Consider the following 6,720-nt stretch of genomic DNA (forward strand, 5'->3'; position numbering starts at 1 on the left):
TGGATGGATGGATGGATGGATGGATGGATGGATGGATGGATGGATGGAGAAAATGTTTCAACAAAGAAGAATCCGTCAAGAGGACCTGACTCAACCTTGTTAGATATTGGAATGAGACCTGATAACCTTTTAGAGTTGTTAGTTAAGATGGCCACCAAAGCTATTTCCATCCATCCATTATCTTTACCCGCTTCTTCCATTTTGGGTCACGGGGGTCGCCAGTGCCCATGTCCAGCAATCACTATGCGAGGGGCGGGGTACACCCTGGACGGGTCTCCAGTCCATCACAGGGACACACAGAGAAACAACCATTCACTCTCACCTAGAGACAATTTAGAGTTACCAACCAGTCTAACATGCATGTTTTTGGTCTGCGGGAGGAAACCAGAGTACCCAGAGGAAACCCACGCACGCATGGAGAGAACATGCAAACTCCACGCAGAAAGGCCCCAGGACCGGGATTTGAACCAGGGACCTGCTCGCTGAGAGGCAGCAGCTCTACCAGTTGCACCACTGTGCTGCCCCACCACAGCTATTTGACCATGGCAATTACAAAAATAGTTATACCTCAGCCAAATATACTGATATTTATCTAAAATTTGGTGTGGTGGTAGCTTGGCATCTTCATCAACCTAATCTATAGGTATTAAAGTTCATGCTCAATAATCCAGGTAAAGAAATCCAACAATATTCAGTCAGGTTATCTGGACATCTGAATTTCTTTATCTGGATTACTGAGCATGAACTTTGATGTCTTGAACCACTTTGGCAGTGGTTTCCTGGGAGGAGTCGACGGTGGAGAGGACAGCCCCCCAGAAACCATCTTATCACCAGCAAACTGGTTGGTCCACTGTAGGAGTGTACTGCTTGGTGGAGAAAAGTTTGTATGTGACTTCTCAGATTGATGAAGCCCTTCGAATGGAGCGCGAAACGTTTCTCAACAAAACAAAAAAGCAACTGTCCAGATGACCTGACTGAACATTGTTGGCTAATCTACAGGTGTTAACAAAGCACACAATACTTTTTAAAAACGTTGGCAAGAAAGGAATGCTATTTTAATAAAAAGTTATTTTCAATGAACATCATAAAAATGTGTTTATGTATTTCCAACGTTTACAGGAGATCTCTGCGGGATAGATTATATGGGTAAGCTTGGTTAAAAACTTTACATTTTCTCTTTTTTATATATATATATATATATATATATATATATATATATATATATATATAATCACTAAACTTATTATTGAAAATGCCCAGGAGATATCCTCAGGGAGACCATGAAAAACCTCCAAGGCCAGAAAAACGGTATGCAAGCACACTGCTGATTTCAAATTGGACTAATTCACTGGGCCACATTATAAATACTGTTTCTTCACACAGGAGATCAATTTGGAACCGGAAACAAGAGGAAGACGGGGACGGAGAGAGAAAAGATGAGTCAGCAATTTGGTAAGGCGGTTGGCAGCGGCTGGGCTGTGAATGGGCAGGAGGTTGCAGAGGGAAGTTCTGGATCAGGAAGTGAGTTTGATGAAATGGAAGAAAATAGTGGCGGAAATGAAGAAGATTGGAGTAAGTTAGCTGCTTCAAAAAGCAGAAAAAAGCGTAAAAAGCAGACATCAGCTGAAGATATTTCTAACCCAGAAAATGATGAGGAAAATGAACTAGTAACTAAGAAACCAAAAGATGAGTATAAAGTTATTATTAAATTAAATCAAGAGGGAGAATCTTTTGGTGAATGGAACCCAATACAATTAACCAAAACAATAAATAAACTAATAGGTGAAGTCCTTAGCGCTAAGGTTTTACGAAGCGGAGCACTTTTTGTTCATTGCAGAGACAGCATTCAACAAGGAAAGGCAATTAAGATTCACAAAATGGAAGGAAAGAAAGTTCAGAGCAGTCTGGTTGAAAACAAAAAAATGGGTAGAGGAGTCATTAGTGGAGTCCCTTTAAAAATCTCAAATGAAGAAATTCAAGCAAACATACGTGGAGCAAAAGTGAAAGAAATTAAACGTCTGCAAACAACAAGAAATGGAGAACGATGTAACAGCTTGTCAGTCTTGATTAAATTTGAAGGTGAATGTTTACCAAGTAAAGTCTACATAGGCTATATGAGCTATGATGTGAAACAATACATTCCTCCTCCGTTAAGGTGTTTTAAATGCCAGAAATTTGGACATGTAGCAGCAATCTGTAAAGGAAAACAACGATGTGGAAGATGTGCAGGTGAACATGAATATGGGAAATGTGAAAAAGAGGCAAAAATTAAATGTTGTAACTGTGGAGAAGAACACACTTCTGCTTACCGTGGATGTCAATACAGTAAAAGAGCAGAGGAAATCCAAAAAGTGAAACTCGCTCAAGGGATAACTTATGCTGAAGCTGTGAAAAGAATCCCAAATCAACCAGAGAAGCCAAAACCAACAGTGACACCAAATATAAAACCAAAAACTTGTGATGGATGCTCTAAAATACCTAATGATTCAATGATAGTGAACAAAAAGGATTTTGTGCTGTTTATGGTGGAAGTGATTAATTGTTCAGCTCAGACAGTAAAGAAAACTGAAAAGATTAAAATCATAGTGAGGGCTGCAGAAAAATATCTAGATGTTAAAGACCTTGGTTGGGAAGCTGTAGAAAATATGATAGGTAAAGGAGTAACACCAACTCAGTCAGAAGGTGCTACTTCCACATGGTCATAAACATATTTCAATGGAACGCTAGAAGTCTCATCTCAAATGGTCAAGATTTTAAACATTACATATCACAACTACAAGAAAAACCACATATCATCTGTATTCAGGAAACCTGGTTAAAACCAGAATTAGATTTTGTTTTACATGGGTACACTGCCATCAGAAGAGATAGAGGTAATGGAAGGGGTGGAGGAATAATGATCCTTGTACAAAATAATATAGGTTACAGTATAATCCATATAGGAAAAGAGCATGAATACATTACTATTAAAATATGGACAGGTAGGGATGAAATGATCATTATTAATTATTATAATCCATGTAAAGAATTAACTATTGAAACACTGAATATAGTTAGAGGACAGGAACAGGGGAAAATTGTTTGGTGTGGAGATTTTAATGCTCACAATAATCTTTGGGGAAGTGATCACACAGACATAAATGGCAGAAACGTAGAGGAATTCATTGATGATAACAGACTGGTGTGCATAAATAATGGAACAGGGACCAGATATAATATTACAAAGAACACAGAAACAGCAATAGATTTAACAGTCACCTCAAATAACATTGCAGGAATTACGCAGTGGGAAGTAATAAATAAAACATCACTTGGTAGTGATCATTATCCAATAACCATTAAAATAGGACTGGATGTTCTTAAAGGAAAAACATTTCGAGTACCTAGGTGGCAATTTAATAAAGCAAACTGGATCAAGTTTCAAAATCTGACTGAAATTAAATGTGGAGAAATTATTAGAGAAGATATTAAAGATATTGAAGAATTTAATGAAAAATTAACAACAATACTTATACAGAATGCAAATAAAGCAATACCTAAAAGTACAGGAAGTAGAATTAAAAAGAATGTTCCATGGTGGGATGAGGACTGTAAAAAAGCTATTAAAGAAAGGAATAAAGCATTTAAACAACTAAAAGTTCAGCATACAATTGAAAAGTTAATATTTTATAAAAGGAAACAAGCAATTGTTAGGAGAACAATAAGAAAAGCAAAAAGAGAATACTGGCAAAAATATTGCTCTACCATAGGGAGAGAAACTAAATTATCAGATGTGTGGGGGATGATAAAGAAGATGAATGGAATAACTAGGAAATATGAAATCCCAATAATTAAAAATGAAAACACTGTTGCAATAACTGATCTGGATAAAGCAGAATTATTAGTTAAAACACTGGTTAAAATACATAGTTCTGACAATATTTCAGCAAATGTTAGGGAGTTGAGGAGCAATATATTAAAAAACCATCCAAATATAGATAACAAAAAAACTGTCAATGGAGGGACGATGGATCTACCTATTACTTTATTTGAATTTAAAAGAGCGCTTAGTAATACTAATCAATCATCTCCTGGAAAAGACAATATTTGTTACGATATGTTAAAACATATGGGTGAAAATTCTATTAAAGCAATATTAATTTTGTTTAATTTAATTTGGGATAGTGGTAAAATACCAACTTCATGGAAAAATTCAATAATAATACCAATATTAAAACCAGGTAAAGATCCTTCAAATCCTTCCAACTATAGACCCATTGCTTTGAATTCACAATTGGGGAAAACAATGGAAAAAATAATAACTAAAAGGCTATATAGTTATTTAGAATTTAATAATCTGTTATCACCAAATCAAAGTGGATTCAGGAAAGGGAGAAACGCAATGGACTCTATTTTATGCCTCGAGTCAGAGATAAGGAAAGCACAAGCTAACAAAGAATCAGTTATTGCAGTCTTTTTCGATATAGAAAAAGCTTATGATACACTTTGGAAAGAAGGTTTATTAGTAAAACTGGAAAAACTTGGGGTAAAAGGAAAACTATTTAATTGGATAAGTAATTTTTTGTTTGAAAGAACAATAGAAGTGCGAGTGGGAAAGGAATTTTCAAGTAAATATATTGTGGAGAATGGTACTCCTCAAGGTAGTGTTTGTAGCCCAGTATTATTTTTGATAATGATCAATGACATATTTGATAAAATAGATCATGGAATCAGTAAATCTTTATATGCGGACGATGGAGCTTTATGGATTCGTGGTCGTAATGTAGAATATCTCAGAAATAAAATGCAAAAGGCAATCAATGAAGTTGAAATATGGTCCAATAACTGGGGTTTTAAACTTTCAACAACAAAATCTCAAGTTATCTGCTTCTCTAGAAAACATAAGTCTATCTCCTTAAAGTTATATGGTCAAAACCTTGAACAGGTTAAGGATATAAGATTTTTAGGCATGATTTTTGATGAAAAACTTACATGGAAGCAACATATAGAAAAAATAAAAATAAAATGTAAAAATGTTAATAATTTATTGCGTTGTTTAACAGGAAGGGAATGGGGAGCAAGTAGGGAAGCATTAGTAAATATATATCAATCACTTATGAGATCAACAATGGACTATGGCAGCATTAGCTATATGGCAGCAGCAGAAACTCATTTAAAACTTCTGGATATAGAACAATCAAAAGTACTCAGAATATGCAGTGGAGCATTTAGAACATCACCAGTTTCAGCTCTACAAGTTGAAATGGGGGAAATGCCTTTACGAATAAGAAGATTGAAACAAATGTTACTATACTGGATTAATATTAAAGGACATGACCAAACACACCCAGTTCATAATATATTACAGGAATGTTGGGAACATCAAAAAACAAATATTTATAGTTTTGGCTGGATAGGTAATATCAAAGCTCACTATGCAGGGTTGCATGAAATAGAATTAAGTCCAACAGTTAATCAATCGTGTATCCATCATTGGTTATATATTTATCCTTCTGTCGATTTATCATTACATAAATTAATCAAAAATAAAGGGAAAAATATTTCAGAAAACTTCTTAGTGCAACAATTCTTTCATAAACAACATATGGATAAAATTATAGTATTTACAGATGGATCAAAAGATCCAGAATCAGGACAAACAGGAGCAGCAGTGTACATCCCAAATCTAAATATAGAGATGAAGAAAAGAACAACAAACAACTTGACAGTATACACAGTAGAATTATTAGCTATAATCATGGGTTTAGAATGGATTGAAAAATATAATGGTCAAAAATATGTCATTGCATCGGATAATATGGCAGTCTTATTAAGCATCAAATCAAGTAAATCAGAAAGACAAGACCTAATTGACAGGGTTTACCACATTCTATATAAACTTCACTTGAGGGAAATATCTGTAGATTTTGTTTGGGTTCCAGCACATGTGGGAGTGGAAGGCAATGAAGGTGCAGACATTCTTGCTAAACAGGCAGTAAAATCTAAAAATGTAAACTATGAAATTCCATTAAGTAAATCTGAGTGTAAAATGATAATAAATAGATATGTTACGAATATATGGCAGGATAATTGGGACATAATTGATACAGGACGACATTTGTATAACATTCAGAAAAAGGTAGGAGGCACAAAGAAAACGGGAAGAAACAGAAAAGTAGAAACAATAATGACCCGAATCAGAATAGGACATACGGGTCTCAATAGCTCTCTTAAAGTAATAGGAAAACATGCCACGGGGTTATGTGATAACTGTAATCTCCCTGAAACAGTAAAACATGTTTTTATGGAATGTTGTGGATATGAATTAGAAAGAAGACATTTCCAAAAAGAAATAACTAAAATGAATATAAAATTTACAATTAATGATATCTTTAGTAGTGATGCTGGTAAAGTCAAAGATCAAATTATTATTTTCTTGAAAAAAACAAATTTAATGGAGAGAATTTAGATGAAATATAGATGTGAAGTTATTTCACAGAATTATTATTATTATTAATATTATTTATTTATATATTTTACATATTATTATTAATTTATTTTGTTTATTTATTTATCTATCTATTTTTATTTTATTTTATTTAATATTACTATTATTATTATTATTGGTTTTTTTTTTTTTTTTTTTTTTTTTTTTTTTTTTTTTTTTTTTTTTTTTTTTTTTTTTTTTTTTTTTTTTTTTTTTTTTTTTTTTTTTTTTTTTTTTTTTTTTTTTTTTTTTTT

This window comes from Nematolebias whitei, chromosome 5 (assembly GCF_014905685.2).
Source record: "Nematolebias whitei isolate Nwh7 chromosome 5, NemWhi1, whole genome shotgun sequence".
NCBI classification, from domain to species: domain Eukaryota; kingdom Metazoa; phylum Chordata; class Actinopteri; order Cyprinodontiformes; family Rivulidae; genus Nematolebias; species Nematolebias whitei.